Source organism: Lepidochelys kempii, chromosome 4, assembly GCF_965140285.1.
Source record: "Lepidochelys kempii isolate rLepKem1 chromosome 4, rLepKem1.hap1, whole genome shotgun sequence".
In the NCBI taxonomy this organism is placed as follows: Eukaryota; Metazoa; Chordata; order Testudines; family Cheloniidae; genus Lepidochelys; species Lepidochelys kempii.
This window is the reverse complement of record NC_136383.1, coordinates 115,900,992-115,918,746: the sequence shown is the minus strand read 5'-3', so window position 1 is coordinate 115,918,746 and position 17,755 is coordinate 115,900,992.

Sequence of the window (17,755 nt, the reverse complement as noted above, 5' to 3'; positions counted from 1 at the left end):
CTACCTGGATCCTGCTGAGTTTGGTACCCAAGATCCCAAATTCCGCTGCCTAAAGTGAGGACATTATAGCCACTCCTATTGTTTCCGGAGCCCCGTGCAGCCCAGCGCGTTAGAGCTACAAACACCAGGCTCCAGCACCAAGATCCTGCTAGTTCCAGCCAACTTTTGGCCCCACTCCCCCCAGTTCCACTGGTCAAACAGAGAAAAGTAGACCCCCCCCCCAGCCCCGGTTATGGTATCGAAACCAGGACTCTGACGCAACGCGGTGCAACCTCGCTGCAAAAACTTGCCAAGCACAGCCTCTAAACACAGAAATCCGATCATCCAAAGAGACAAGCGTTTCCCCTTTTCCACAAAAACAGCTCCCGGTTGTAAGAAAGCTGGACCCCAAATCTGAACTCCAACGTCTGCTGTAAGAAAGCTGCAGAAACTCCAGTTCAGCATCTGTATCCCCCTGGGTGCGGCTAATATTAGGTGGCAACCCCCTTCCCCCACATACTTTTGTTGTCTACATTTAGCAACTAGGCACTTCTTCATGTCCACCAGAATACTCTGGATCCCAAGACACTACGCTGCAAAAACTTGCAGCCAGGCCCGGAGCTGAGTTTTTGAGGTGCTGTGGTGTATGAGGGTCTAGATTTGAAAGGTGAAGTAGGAGCAACTAAATAAGATCTCCATTTAAGTGGTAGAATTTCGCGACTGAGACCAAAAATTGTCTGGATCCAGGTGGCGGATCCGCGTTTTTTTGTGGCACTGTTGTGTTGGGGGCTGGGAGGTTTTTTGGCTCACTAGGAGCGGCTGGACTTGCTCGCCATTTGGATAATGGAATTTGGGGATCTGGGGTTAAAATCTGGGAGGATCCAACTTTCCCCAGACACGGCCCCGTGGCAGTGAAGGGTGTGGTTTGTGCATGAGGGCGATCTCTATTGACTTGTTCCTGTTCATCCTTAATAAGCGAGGCTGCAAACGAATGGTCCATCACTCAGGGAATCGCACAGTAATGTTCTGGGAATGGCCGGTTGCTCACGTTTGCTGCATATCTCACCCCTTGGGGCACGCAAAGCCGTGGACTTTGGGGCCGGGTCGGAGGTACAGGTTGGGCACGTCTCTTCAGCTGCGTGTGCCAAGTGATGGAGTCATACATGAAACGTGCTGGGAAACAAACTGGCCCATGGCAGATCACGGCACGTTTATTTCTGCTCCTGGGCTGATCTTACAGCTGCAGGTGAGGAGGATCTGCCGTAAACAACATGCAATTAAACAAATGGGAAAAGACAGAGCCCAGCCCAAGAGAGCGTGGGGATCATTAGCTGGACTTGATCCTAGCACAGAAAGGGTTGAGTCTAAACAAATACCGCCTCCCCCAGTAAACATTTGAGATATTCAGCCTTACAATGCCACCTGCTGGCTCAACTAAACACACTCTTGTCTGTGCAATAAAATGGTCAGTTATGTGATCATTATTGTTAGGTACAAGGGGAAGTCAGCCTAAGGTACCTAATCAGGGTACAACAACAGTCGTCTGGATGCTAAACTGCTGCTTTTTGTTGTGGGTACTGTTAAATAGACAATCTAATTCTCTTAAAGAAAAGGAGTACTTGTGGCACCTTAGAGACTAACAAATTTATTTGAGCATGAGCTTTCGTAAGCTACAGCTCACTTCATCAGATGCATTCTAATTCTCTTGTATGTATAGTTTTATAGAGGAGATTCTCCAGTTCTGGTGGTGGAGGGGGGTGAGTTTCTTTTCTTTAATACTGACCCAGTAGTCTCCTGAGCAAACTAACCACACTACAAATTAGCACACTTTGTGTGTCTTATTTTCTGACTCCTGTCAAAATTTTTGCCTCAGTGCTTCAGTGTACACTGAAAAAAACCCAGGAGAGATGAGTGTGAGAAATGCTGTTATAGTTCTCTTGTCCCACAACTATTATAGCAGGCCATGAAGTTCAAGAATGAACTCAGCAACTTTTACAGGGTCCTTTGTAAAGGCTTGATCCAAAGCGTCACATCTGAAGAGTATCACTTTCTTTACAATATTACATTCAAAAGCATGGATGGGTGTTAAAGCCTGCTCCCAACAGTGGATCTCTGTTGATCCCATCTCTAACCTGGCTTTAGCCTTCTTCCCAAAGTGCTTTATCATATGGCCATAGATGAGGTCACCCCCAGGAAATTTGCTTGGTTCATGCTTCCCTGTTGAATCCTCTAGATCATGAGAAACAAGTTTCTGAAGCCAGGGTACTCAACTGGATCTGTGTGCACGTTTTTAAGAGTCTTCTCTTAGTCTTTCCTCTTGACTACTCCACCTTGTGTGTTTTGCAATGGCTCTATCCTCAGCTTTGTAGTGAGCATGCTAATCTTGGCTTAATGTTCAACTAGCATATTTGCAGATGCTTTGTCATCTAAAGCCTCTATACCTACATTTTTCAGGATTTTAGATTGCACAACTTCATCTGTTTGTTGTCAGTTTGCTTTAGTGTCACCCCTAAATCTTCTTCTCTATGAGGATCCAATCTTTCACAAGTTGCTTCCCAATGCTTTCGTCTACATTCAGTTATTTTCACTGTGACTTCTTTCAAGTCTTCATTCCTTTTTCATCTGGCCTTTCCATCTCCAGGATTCTGTTCACCCTCCAATCAAACTTGATTCCTGGGGAAATAGTCACTATAAAATAGCCATATTTATGAACCTTAAAGAATACCGCATTAGGCACTTCTTCCTGAGAGGTGCTGAGCACCTGCTGCTCCCAAGGAAGTCAACAAATCCTGCTTATTTAGTCCAAACCTCTTTCATAGATAGATTCATAGATATTTAGGTCAGAAGGGACCATTATGATCATCTAGTCTGACCTCCTGCACAATGAAGGCCACAGAATTTCACCCACCACTCCTGCAAAAAATCTCTCACCTATGTCTGAGCTATTGAAGTCCTCAAATCGTGGTTTAAAGACTTCAAGGAGCAGAGAATCCTCCAGCAAGTGACCCGTGCCCCATGCTACAGAGGAAGGTGAAAAACCCCCAGGGCCTCTTCCAATCTGCCCTGGAGGAAAATTCCTTCCCGACCCCAAATATGGCGATCAGCTAAACCCTGAGCATATGGGCAAGATTCACCAGCCAGATACTACAGAAAATTCTTTCCTGGGTAACTCAGATCCCACCCCATCTAATATCCCATCACAGGCCATTGGGCCTATTTACCATGAATATTAAATTACCAAAACCATGTTATCCCATCATACCATCTCCTCCATAAACTTGATTTCAGCAGAAGTTTTACTGAGTGAGGATGTCAGGGTTTGGCTCCAGTTCAGTGGTACTCTCGGACATGTAATCATCCAGCCCCAAGGGTGATCATTATAAGGAAGGAGATGAATTTGAGCAGCTCTGTTACTCTGGGAGTAATTGAGGATTGTTATCATAGCCAAAAAGTCACTACACCTCCCTGTGCCTTAGCTTCCCATCTGTAAAATGAGAGTAATGAGACTGACCTTCTTTGTAAAGTGCTTTGAGATGAATGGATGAAAAGTGCTATAAAAGAACTAGGTATTAAGAGCTAAGTATTATCATCATCCACTAACAGGAACTTCTAGTTGTATTTACCTCACTTATATTTTTACATGTGGAAATTTTTTTTTACATGTCATTTTCTGGACACTCCTAAGAAATATCAACTTGAGAATCTTGACAAATAATGTCCATTAATGAACCCCTTCTTGGATGACATAGGTATTTATTTACAGAGATTGGCCTGAATTCTACAATCATTTATCCTCAAAATATTATTCATACTGTAATAAAAAATACAAACCATTCAATGTCAAAAATCATATATGTTTGAAAGTCAAAGCCCATATTGCACACTACATAGGAGAAAAACTGAAATTCCACCCACAGTTTCCATTAATTGTTCTAGTGGAAGGGGAGGAAGAGAACACATAGGGGGTTCTACCCCCTAAACCAATGGGTTTTCCAAGATTTCAAGACACCTGTGAGAGGCCAGGGTCATCTGTACAGAGGCTGAAAGGCTGCTCCCCCATGCCTACTGCCCACGGAACCCCTCTCCTCAGGAAGAGTTTGTTTGAGAGAAGACAACCCTATGTAAGCTAATGCAGATGGGCTCAGCCTTATCTCACTCCAGGAAATCCTAAGGCATTTGAGGATGCGGGAGGTGGTGTGATAATTGGGCCTACAAATTTACCCAAATTGTGAGCTCAAGTTTAAAAAGTATGTCAAAGTTCATAAGATGCTACAATAACCTATAATAACAAAAGTTGATAGGAAAAGGTATGAAAGGGAGTCAGAATAATTGAATTAGTCTAAAACAAAAAGGCTAAATTGATATGATTCAAGGACTATGTGAAAATTATGCTTGTTAAGAACAGGAGATCTAGAGCCAGAAGTTAATGGGCCAAAATTGGTATATCTGATATTAGGCCTAATTGGTGAACAAAACAATGATGGGATGGGCTGGTTCACCCATCATTCCCTTTTTGGGTCCTTAAAAGAAAGATTTTGTGGGGACAGTATGAAAGAATAGATAGAGGTGCAAGCCATCCCAACCATCTACTGGGACCCTGGGCCTTCATCATCCTGATCCTGAGAGGTGTCCTGACCAGACTGGGACAGAGTGAGAGAGAGAGAGAGAGGGAGACCCAGATGACATTGCTACCCCTACTGGATCCAGCTGAATCCCAGACATGGGACTCCTGAGATGACAGTTATTACCAGCTAAGAGAGACTGTCAAACAATGCGGGTGGAGGATGGGTTCCTTCTAAAAATCATCTATAGCTAAAGGAAAAGGGATCAAAGGATGTTGCTAAAATTAAAACTTTATTTAATACTTCACATTTTAAATACTTGAACAGTTTTTCCTTCTTTTCTATATCTTTAATAAAAGGTCACAAGATTTTAATGCTGTGTTTGCCATAGTGCTAAGCAGGCTGAGGTCTCTGTATACCACTATTCTTTAACACTATTTAATGTTGGACAGCAACTGGGTTATGTTAACCCTTTATTCCATCTAAATTAATACAAATAAAGGGAGCAATGCTGTAGAGAACAGATAAAGACAGCCAGTCCTCCAGCTCCGGCCCCTCCCTATCTCTGGAGACCAGTTCCTGTGATGTACCCACAGAAGGGCTTCTGAGTAATCAAGGAAAGGATGATACTACAGAGTCAGTCCTTCCCCCTCTTCTGTGGCTCCTTCCCAGCCAGATCTGCCTGCCCTGGTTTCTCTCTGCCCATAGGCATGGAGGGAACAATAAGGAGCAAGATTCCTTAACTCTATTATTCATAACAATTTAAATTTAAAAAATCATAACTATAATTTCCTTTCCACTATTTATGTCATTTGTTTCCTTTTTGTATTTCTGACAGCTTGGAAAATGAACAAGTTCGTTTTTGTCTGTAATCAGCTCCTCATCGCTTTCCCTTTCAGATTCATATTTTATTCTACACAGGTTAGCTGTTAGCCAGGATCAGCAGGGATGCAAAACCATGCTCTGAAGTGTCCTTATGCCCCTGTTTGCCAGAAGCTGGGAATGAGCAACACGGGATGGATCACTTGATGATTACCTGTTCTGTTCATTCCCTCTGAAGCACTTGGCATTGGTCACTGTAGGAAGACAGGATATTGGGCTAGATGGACCATTGGTCTGGCCCAGTCTGTCCATTCTTATGTTCTGGGTTCTTATACTCATCACTGTAGCATTTGAGCTTTTCCCAGTAGTGCATTAAGAGACATCACTAACATCTATCACAGGTAGTTCATTCTCTGTCACCCTCGTCCTGGGGAGAATTACATGTAGAGTTTTGGTAGGGTATTGTGTTTTAAATATACATGTGGCTATGTGTGTGTGTGTTTGAGAAGGTAGATCAAACCAGAGAGGAAGGTAGTAAGGTTTGAGATAGCCCTGAGTTTGTGTACAAGTTCATTCCCCAGTCTCAGACTAGCCCCAGAGAAAGCTTTGTCGTCTGCACTAGCAGAAAGCTTCCATGTTTGGATTGCAAACAGTGCTGGAAAATGTTTGTTTGCTAATTAACATTAGAATTAAAAAAAAAACATGAATGACATTCCCATTAGTGTTATATTTTGTAAAAGCTTATTTTTACAAAACCTAAACTCACAGTTAACTTTGACCTGACCAGCTTTTGCCTTCATGATTTGTGCACTAGAAGCCGAATGCAAAGCTCATTGATATTAATGAAAAGATACCCATCTTTAGATCAAGCTCTAGAAGAAAAGCTGCCACAGTAAAGTATTCAGTGTCTTGAATGCAAAAGGAGATATACAATAACTACTGGCTTTTTCTGTAGAAAATTTAAATTAAAAACTCTAAAGAGCAGGGAAAATTATTTCGGTCTCTTTGTAAAAATCCCTCAGAGATTTTCTAGGTGAACTTTGATGCTCAGTCAAAAAAATGTAAACATAAACATAAATCCCTCTTTTATGGCTGGATCCAGCAAGGTGCCATGCACTTTGGCCCCGTTCCTGCAAAGCACTTAAGTAACTTTAAGTACATGAGCAGTCCCATGAATGTTAACAGAAATTCTCACCTGATTAAAGTTGTGCATACACTAAAGTGCTTTGCTGAGTCTGGGCCTAATTCCATTCTTAGATTTAAGAGTTATACAATGAACTTGAATTTTTAAAAATTATCCCTGAAAAAAGTCCCTAGCTGTTTGGACCCAATGTACAGTTAGAATAAAATTGTGACATTTAATTTCCATACTGTATGACAGATTCTTGCCTTCAGCAGAGTTACTTCGATTTACGCTGGTAACCAAGATCAAAAGCTGCCCTGGTATCTTCAGGGTTAGTGAGAACTATCAAATAAAAACCTCCAGTCTCCTTGTAAGACCCCAATCCTGCCACTCGATCTGTCTAGGCACACTCCTGTGTCTGCAGAACCCCATGGATTTCAAAGGCATAAGGGTTCAGCCATGTGGCTCCAACTGCAGGATCAGGATTAAACTGAGAAAGTTTAAAGCAGTACGTTAACAAGAATTGGAGGGACTCCCTTTAAGAGAATATTTATCAGTAGTGATACACCAGACAACTAAGCATAATATTGTTCGTCATGGTGGTAAATTATGAGTGTTGGCCAATTTGTAAACACTGCGGGCTCTTCTCCAACAAAGAAGTTTCAGCTTGCTATTTCCTTCCAGTGCCAGATAATAGCCTTTACGAGTTCACAGTGGTATTTAATCAAGAGTGTTTTGCTTTCGAATGTAGTCATTGCACTGCATTTTTCACAGTTTCTATATCACAATCATATTACTCTTTCCATTGTAATGTAGGGAGATCATTCTGATAGAAAATCACCGCCAGGGAATAGTTGCAACCATGGAAAATAATATTAATTTTTAATCTGCTGAGCAGACTGGGGTAAGGACACTGGGTTCTGGTCCTGTTATGACACGAGACCCACTGAGTTTCCTTGGGAATGAAATGTAACAAAAGTTAAGTATTGCCCATCTGTAAAGTTAGTCAAGTACTTACTAGCTTCCAGGGATGGAGTTTCTGTAAAATGGGGATAATATTATTTTTCACCTGTCCTGTGATTATGAACACACACATTTTTAGCATGTTCTCTCTTAGTTACCTCCTCTCAAAGTATACAGTATCACTGTTTTCTCAATCTCTCTGCATGCAAAAAATTGTATATGCCTGCCCCTTGTCATTCTCATCTCTTGTCTATAAAAACCCTGCCCCCACCCCGACTCTGGTATAACTTTTCAGGATAAGTTTCAGAGTAGCAGCCGTTTTAGTCTGTATCCGAAAAAAAAAAAAAAAAAAAAAAACCAGGAGTACTTGTGGCACCTTAGAGACTAACAAATTTATTAGAGCATAAGCTTTCGTGGGCTTTCAAGATAGGGTGACCAGAACTGACCACATTGGGTGAGATTCTGTGGTACATGTATAAGAGGGTAGCACAGAACATGCAGAATATACAGACTGCTACAGCTGGTTGACTAGTGCAAAAATCAATTTACAACTTTCCATAAATAAAATGTGGTGAGACTGCTTAAAGCCACTATTTTTTGGTTAAAAGTTTCATTACCTGTAAAAGCTTCAGAAATGTTGACATGAATGATTATTCATCCAGCTGCACACATACAAAATGGGAAATGACTGCTGAGGAAGGATTACTGCGGAAAGGGAACTGGGAGTCATAGTGGACCACAAACTAAATATGAGTCAACAATGTAACACTGTTCCAAAAAAAGCGAACCTCATTCTGGGATGTATTAGCAGGAGTGTTGTAAGCAAGACACGAGAAGTAATTCTTCTGCTCTATTCCACGCTGATTAGGCCTCAACCAGAGTACTGTGTCCAGTTCTGGACACCACATTTCAGGAAAGATGTGGACAAATTGGAGAAAGTCCAGAGAAGAGCAACTAAAATGATTAAAGGTCTAGAAAACATGACCAATGAGAGACGATTGAAAAAAATGGGTCTGTTTAGTTTGGAAAAGAGAAGCCTGAGAGGGATTGATACAAGGAGGAGGGAGAAAAATTGTTCTTCTTAACCTTTGAGGGTAGGACAAGAAGCAATGGCCTTAAATTGCCACAAGGGAGGTTTAGGTTGGACATTAGGAAAAACTTCCTGTCAGGGCAGTTAAGCACTGGAATAAATTGCTTAGGGAGGCTGTGGAGCCTCCATCATTGGAGGTTTTTAAGAGCAGGTTAGACAAACACCTGTCAGGGATGGTCTAGATAATACTTAGTCCTGCTATGAGTGCAGGGGACTGGACTAGATGACCTCTCGAGGTCCCTTCCAGTCCTTTGATTCTATGATTCTATTGTTCCCGCTGTGGTATCCCTAGAAACAGAGATACAGCATCAGAAGAGCTGATCTGCCACCCAATCCACAGTCAAGGCCCAATACAACTCCGACTGAAATCAATGGCAAATTTCCAGTACCTTCAACGGGAGTAGCATCACGCCCTGAGAAGGTAAGCTCCTTATGGACAGTGTATCTGTCTCTCCTTTTTGTTCCGTATAACACTGAGCACCCTCTCAGTGCTTAACAGATGCACAACAAGAAGAATCCTCAGTTTAGGTTTACCCAGAAAATCCTGGACTCCAGTGTACAATCTTAGTCTCCCTCCTTCTTACTCTTGTTGGTCTTATAGAAACTCTCCAGGAACAATTACCCATATGCTTTTCCAACTGCCTTTGAGAATCAGAACCTAAAATTGAATGCCTACATAATTGTCTCATTAGGCTGACCTCACATTTGGTAAGGCAACTCACATCCTTTCATGTATTTATACCTGCTCCTGTATTTTCCACTCCATGCATCTGATGAAGTGGACTCTAGCCCACAAAAGCTTATGCCCAAATAAATTTGTTAGTCTCTAAGATGCCACGAGGACTCCTTGTTGTTTTTACATAAAAAAAAGTTGATAGGACTCTCTAAAGTATAACTTTTGTGAGACCATTCAACCTGAGACTAAGTTATGTCTAATATGTATTGTTCTGGGACAGATATTTCCTCTGAGCTGCACCAAAGAAAATCCAAAAGGTCTCCAGCTGCTTGAGCAAAATTATTCCAGACTTACCCCATTTAACTAAGAGCTGTATCTAACCCTGTATGCTCGTCAATTGTCTTTAAGGTAAGTACATTTTGGTTTTATCCTTACAGACATGTTTGACAATTGTACGCTGCATGGAAAATGTAGGATTTTTTTTTTGACATTGTGTGGTAAGGAGGAAAAAGGACAGTTTTTTAGAGCTCGGTACTTTTCTGTGAATGCTTTATTAGACGCTGCAAACTTACTCTTCTCAATCTTAACAGCATCATTCCAACAGAGTGTTGTATGGTTTCATTTATTTAAAAACTTGTTGTCTTTGATTTCTGTTTATTTTATTGCTCACTCTGCTTGGAGATCTGTAAATCACTACTAATGTGGCAGGATTACATTCCTTAGCACTATAAAACTTCCCTTAGGGCATTCTTGTAGTTTAGAAGTCAGTAGTTAGCAATTCTGCCGTTAGAGCTTTTACATTAAAATGCCTTTAATGGCAGTTACATGGTGACCTCACAGTTCTTGATTTCAGAACATACTCAGTTGCAGTTACAGTGAGCTGTAGCTCACGAAAGCTTATGCTCAAATAAATTGGTTAGTCTCTAAGGTGCCACAAGTACTCCTTTTCTTTTTGTAAATTACAGGTTATTTTGTACTGACATTTTACATTTGTTTGAGTATTATCCAAAAGTTAGTTCCTTATATTAAAAATAACTCAATTTATTTTCTATATTGATGGTGTATTTTAAAATGAGGCTCTGACAGGGTCCCTACATGTAGTTGGTCACCTCTGCTTCTTTTTCTGAGAAAAAGATGTGTTTACTGCTTTGTACTCCTGTTAGCATTGGAGAGCCAATCTTGGAGAAGAGTGAAACTAGGTATTGTTCTGGTTCATCCATCATCAACCAACATGGGATTATCAGAAGAGCGTAAGTGATTTAGGATCACAGAGCCCATCAATTTTCAGAATCACCCAAAACCGTCAACTAAGTTCTATTTGCAAAGTCTTCAATAGTGGCAGAAAATGCATAAGGCAGAAAGACACCAATTCCATTTTTAGATCCAAGGGCAAGTTTGCAGTGCAGGGACAAGATTGTTTTTAATAAGCTGAAGTTACATTGGATTTACAATAAGAAAGAATGGGTCGTCTTAGTATAGATCTGTTGTACAAAAATCTAAAAAACTGACAAGGCTCCATAAATGATCCCAGGATAAATTCAGGGTTCCCCACACTCGGCTTGAGTTACAACCCACCCTGCATTTTGGAGGGCCTGTGGCAAAGGATCTAGGCTGACTTCCCAAGTTCTTCTGTGCTCCTGAGATTACTTCCACTCCCCCTGCAACACAATCCCTGTTCCCAAGATACAGTACTAGAACAAAATAAAGTTTCTAACAGTTTTGGCACCAACCATAGTTTTCTGGATCCTCGCTTTTCAGGTGGAGGCTAAAAACCTTCGAACAGGCTTAAGGAAACAGAGAACCAGACACACATCTTAGATCAAATCAGCATAGCTTCAGTGCAGCTACCTGAAGATCTGACCGATAGTCATCTAGGTCCCATTTTATTCAGAAGAGGAACTGAACGTAGTAGTTCCACCACACTGAGGACATGCCAAACAGGTCTGAAACAATCAAAGTGTTTTAAACAGAACAGGACTCACAGTGCAGCTCTTTGTGGGTGTCCAGTTGCAGCAGCACCTGACTTACGTTTCTGTATGTTCCAGCAGGGCTAAAGGACTTCCACAGTTTTCTGGCCACGGCGACTATCTCCTTCTTCCCTGGACAGAACAGAACCCCAGCTTGAAGTTGTATGTTCAACCTCCTGCCTCCTCCAGGACCAGTGCTATCACATCATAGCCCGATTGTAGGGTCAGAGTAGGGACAATACAATCATTGGCTTCACTGAAAGCGTAGCCTGAGAAGATACTGCAGGAGTGAGCATGTCACATTTGAAACTGATAAAGATACATAGGGCAAAATATAAAGGGCAGAAATGATCATGTCTGTTTAAGTACTATATCATACACTGGAAACTTTTACCAATAAGAAACCCTAAACCAATAAATGAAAGTTAACAATGGCGCTGAGCTGCAAAGTGTACATCCAGGTTCATACTCTTCCCAAATTCTCTGAGCTTTGGATTTGGGGTTCTGCTTTGGATCCATCCCTACTTATTGTATATGATAATTTGTTACTTGTGCAATAAAACGCTGTCCTTCAAACAACCAAACCAGACTGAATTGCTTGCCCTGGTACAGTAGACACATTTTAAAAAATGCATTCAGATCATAGAATCATAGAAGATTAGGGTTGGAAGAGACCTCAGGAAGTCATCTAGTCCAAGCCCCTGCTCAAAGCAGGACCAACCCTAACTAAATCATCCCACCCAGGGCTTTGTAAAGCTAATCCTTAAAAACCTCTAAGGATGGAGATTCCACCACCTCCCCAGGTAACCCATTCCAGTGCTTCACCACTCTCCTAGTGAAAAAGTTTTTCCTAATATCCAACCTAGACCTCCCCAGCTTCAACTTGAGACCATTGCTCGTTGTTCTGTCATCTGCCACCTACTGAGAACAGCCTAGCTCCAATCTCTTTGGAACCCCCCTTCAGGTAGTTGAAGGCTGCTATCAAATCTCCCCTCACTCTTCTCTTCTACAGACTAAATAAGCCCAGTTCTCTCAGCCTCTCCTCATAAGTCATGTGCCCCAGCCCCCTAATCATTTTTGTTGCCCTCCGCTGGACTCTCTCCAATTTGTCCACATCCCTAATGTAGTGGGGGGACCAAAACTGGATCCAGTACTCCAGATGTGGCCTCACCAGTGCCGAATAGAGGGGAATAGTCACTTCCCTTGATCTGCTGGCAATGCTCCTACTAATGTAGCCCAATATGCAGTTAGTCTTCTTGGCAACAGGGGCACACTGTTGACGCATATCCAGCTCCTCATCCACTGTAATCCCCAGGTCCTTTTCTGTAGAACTGCTGCTTAGCCAGTCGGTGCCCAGTGGGATTCTTCCATCCGAAATGCAGGACTCTGCACTTGTTCTTGTTGAACCACATCAGATTTCTTTTGGCCCAGTCCTCCAATTTGTTTAGGTCACTCTGGACCCTATCCCTACCCTCCAGCTTAGTGTCATCAGCGAACCTGCTGAGGATGCAAGCAATCTCATCATCCAGATCATTAATGAAGATATTGAACAAAACCAGCCCCAGGACCAACCCTTGGGGCACTCCTCTTGATACTGGCTGCCAACTAAACATCGAACTGTTGATCACTACCCATTGAGCCCGACGATCTAGCCAGCTTTCTATCCACCTTATAGTCGATTCATCCAATCCATACTTTTTTAAAACTTGCTGGCAAGAATACTGTGGGAGACTGTATCAAAAGCTTTGCTAAAGTCAAGATATATCACCTCCACCGCTTTCCCCATATCCACAGAGCCAGTTATCTCATCATAGAAGGACAATCAGGTTGTGCAGGCATGACTTGCCCTTGGTGAATCCATGTTGACTGTTCCTGATCCCCTTCCTCTCCTCCAAGTGCTTCAAAATGGATTCCTTGAGGACCTGCTCCATTATTTTTCCAGGGAATGATGTAGTAGACTGAGATAGTAAATGTATAAAATTTAAATGGAGTCAGGTCAGGGATGAATTTACCTCAAGAACTTTTGACCATAGGCAAAATCTTCTCACATAGCCTTAGGAGTGAGTGAGAGAGATTAGATGGCCTGTGATGTGCAGGAGGTCAGACTTGATGATCATGATCGTCCCTTCTGGCCTTAATGTCTATGAGTGTCTTTCAAAAGCACAGGCAAGAGCTCCCTTTGAATTCAAAGGCAAAAATCCTATTGGCTTCAATGAAAATCAGGATTAAGTCTTCGAAGAATAATTTTGATTGTTTGGCCACAGACCAGGGCCCCAAATCTGTGAGCAATACACTTCAGTGCTAGCATGACTGGGCCCATTGTAACTTTCTAATAAATTGACATTAGTTACTCTCAATCCTGCATTAGTATATCCTAATCAATATTTTCTCTACAGTATGTAACAGAAGTAACTTACAATAGAAAGCATTTCACTCTTCTGTGGTCCAGTCCTGCTCCTCTGGAGTAATGCCTCCTATAGAGTAAGTATATCTAACCTGTAGTGACACTGTACACCTTTCTCAGCACAGGAATGGGAAAGTTCATTGTTGATAAAGTAAGAGGCACCTCTGAAAATCTGTGAAACATTACTGAAAGTTATATTTTCTAGTACTATTCCTCATGTTGCTATTCCTCGAAGAAGGATGGCTCAGTGGTTATGGTGCTAGCTTGGGACTTGGAGGAGCTGGCTTCAATTCTCCACTCCAAGTTCATTCCGATCACTGGAGTTACTCTGGTGTAAAACTGCTGGTGGGAGCAGAATCTAGCTCTTGGTAATGCTGAAAAAAATGTCAGACTTTGCCTACACCCTACACAGGTGGAGAGAAGGTACCAAAAATACTCACCCTGTCAAGCACTAGTCATAACATCTAACTTTATGCTCAGGGACTCAGTACAAGGACTGTTGGAGGCAGGTTCTGAGAGCACCATTACCCTATCCAGAGTGGGCAGATGTCAGCTCTAAAACAATTATACTTTATTATGGGCAGTTTATTATAGTGCTTGAGAGGCAGCATTCCCTAGATGAGACTGAGAGCCAAAATTCTAATTTTGACCTTGCTACTGGCTGAGTGTGACCTCTGTCAAAACAGTTACCCTCTCTGCCTCAGTTTCTCCATCTATAAAATGAGACTAATAGACAGAGCTGAGCCGTAGCAGCCAAAAGGCCAGTATCAGAGGAGGGTGGGCCAATGGAAAGTGATTGTAACCTCTCCTCTGCTGAGGGAGCAAGTGTCCAGCACCATCCAAAAAACATGGATGGAATTGGCCAGGGATGGGCCATGACCGAAACAGCCAAGAGATGCACTGATCCAGCACGTCCGCTAAGCAGCTTCTTCTGGCAAAGCTGTTATGGAGTCCTGAAAACAACTTCTAGTGCCCGCGTCCCCACACCCCATCCCCAACTCCCAATAGACATCCCAAGGGAAGTCAGGCTACAGCACTGGGGTGAATCCACAGAGAAGGAAGATGGATCAGCTGATAGAGATTTCCCTGAGCCAGCCAGCTTTGGGTGCTTAGCTGGTTTATTTGCAAGCTGTGCAGCCACTTCCCCAGCAATGAAAACAGCTTCAGTCTTCCTTTCTCAAAACCAGTGCTGGTGACCTGTGGTTTACATCCCCTTTAATATTAGGTGTTTAATACGCTTTACTGCTTAATGAGGTAGTAGTCATGATGAGGTAATGATTTTTTTCTCTCTCTCTCCCCCGCCCCCCATGTAATACAGCTATATCTAGAACACTAGGGATGCTTTGCTAACAGCCAGTATTTTGACACGTCTTTTGCTGTGACAGGCAAGTTATCAGTAATTATCATTTCACACCAATCATTGACTTCCCCATCCTTCATTAGCTGACTGAGTGGTGATGGCAGGATGAGATTGCCTACAATAGCATATGACCTATCCCTGCCTGCTATTAACAACAGCCCAAGATGGAATACTCGAGGGGAAGGGCTCTGGCTTACCTGGGAAAGAACTCTCTGTAGTGTCTGGATGGTGGATCTCGTGCACATGCTCAGGATCTAAGTGATCACCATATCTGGGGCTGGGAAGGAATTTTCTTCCTGGTCAGATTGGCAGAGAAACCTGGGGGGGTGGGGGGGGCATTCACCTTCCTCTGCAGCATGGGGCTCGGGCCACTTGCTGGTTTGAACTAGAGTAAAGGGTGGATTCTCTGTAACTTAAAGTCTTTAACTCAGCCAGAGGTTAGGGGTCTATTACAGGAGTGAGTGAGAGAGATTAGATGGCCTGCGATGTGCAGGAGGTCAGACTTGATGATCATGATCGTCCCTTCTGGCCTCAATGTCTGAGTGTCTTTCAAGAGCACAGGCAAGAGCTCCCTTTGAATTCAAAGGCAAAAATCCTATTGGCTTCAATGAAAATCAGGATTAAGTCTTCGAAGAATAATTTTGATTGTTTGGCCACAGACCAGGGCCCCAAATCTTTGAGGGTGCTGAATACATAAGCCAGTACACTGAGTGTTTCCGATTCCCCTTACAGCAGAGTATATTTGGTACCTTGCAAGATCAGGCCCTCAGTTTGGAGAGAGGAGCTATTGCAGCAGGTAGGCAGAATCTGTCACTCTGTTGCTGGTGTGTTTGTTCTCAGCAGGGGAGGAAAGTGTTTCTACTTGCTTATCTGTTTTGTTTCAGGACAATTTGCAGCCTGTGTCTTGATGTGCTGGGAGATTGGGCTCTGGAATGTATGTCTGTGCGTGAATGAAATCAGAGTGTGCTTGCTCTGAGGAAAATTTGTTACTTTTGTTGCTTGCTGTGGAGCCAGGGCTGTTGATTGAAAGCAACCTGCTGTGGCTACTGCTGAAAACTGACAGCACTGGGGGGGGGGGAGCATAGAAGGGAAAATGTTAAGGTAGAATTATACTGTTGGAGCAGTGTGTTCTTTATTTGAATTGGTCCAATTATGGATCCCTCTCACACGGGGGTCAGTGGGACTACTTGCAGAAGTGCTCCACAACACAAGCAAGGGTTCTACAATCAGGACCTACAGTTTACATCAGCCTTCAGATGAGAAAACTTTCTGAGGGGCCCAGACCTGCAAGGTGCGGAATGCCCTGAAATCTCATTGAGTTCAGCGTGGTTTAGTGGTCAGGATGCAGGACTGGGAGCAGAGAAGCGTTCTATTCTAAGTTCTGCTGGTGACCTTGGGTAAGTCACTTCACCCCTCTGTGTTGTGTCTCTTTAGATTGAAGCTTTTGGGGGCAGCACTGTCTCTGTTTACAGAGTGCTCAGCACACTGGGGCCTCTAGGCACAAGTGTTATACCAACGAACAGGATCCTAGTGATGACTATAGTTAGTTTTACTCAAATGTTTTAGAGAACCACTTTACACACACACGTGCCTTTTTATGTAATTTAATCATTTTTCTTATGTTATCCTAACATGGTGCTGCAGTCCAGACAGCAGGGGGTGTGAATTGTAGAGCACTTTAACATGTCCCAAGGGAACTCCCCACCCCTGGCACATTAAATCTTTTAACCAGCAAGGCAGTTCAAAAACCAGCCAGGTGGCAACCCGATTTGTCCATCGCTCATGGGTATGATTCATTGGTGCCACTAGGCATAACAGCCAGGAATCCACCATAGTGATATAGATGTTTTTCATCTATTGATTTTGTGAAACGAATGCCAAGCTAGGCATACAAGAGTCAGTCAAGGAAAGATATGTTGTTACTATTAGTCATAGGGAGACAGCCTCTATGAGAAAATGGCCAATGGGTTGAAAATGGAGAAGTGTACAGAGAATACATCATAAGATCGATGGAGGAAGGACCATCTCTTTGTTCTGTGTTTGCACAGTGCCTAGCACAGTGGTATCCTGATCTGTGGTTGGGGTCCCTAGGTGCTAATGCACTACACCACCCCCCTCTCTCTGTGGCATGTGAAAATTCATCTCCAGCTTTCAGCAGCAATAACGCATGCAGTCATAGCAAACAATCACATCTATTGCTTTCTTATTCTGTTGCTTCAAGCAAACCTCTGGAAAGTTGTACCTGTAATAGATTACGTTCTCTTGTAGCCTGTTTGAAAGCTCTTAGCTACAAGAATAAATGAATTAAAATAATAAAAGGATTGTACGTAAACAAAAAAGCCAATATTATGTCGGCCTAAACAGTAGCATGTGGACCAATGAGCACAGATATCTGTAAAGATTTGTAATACCACACTGATGAATTTTGCAGTACTGCAATAATTCCATTACAGAACTACCTAAAACATATTTCACCTTGATCAATCGGTCTTCTTCTCCTTGTATCCTGGCCTTCCTTCTCCATGTGTGGCCATGTCTTTTCATAATAAAATCTTCCTATCTCTTTGGAGGTCAGCCAAGTGGTCCTTTCAGTTCCTGTGGGTTCCACTCGGTGACAGCTGCAGTCCATCGATTGTCAGTGAGCCTCACTATATATCCGGCCCATTGCATTTTACTATGCCACGCTCTCAACAACAATGTCTTGCACTCCACTCTGCTGTCTGATCACTTCACTGGGGACTCAGTAAGACATATTTGACTTGAAAATATGCAGCAGTACACAAGGATTTGGCCACATTTTTTTCTGGAA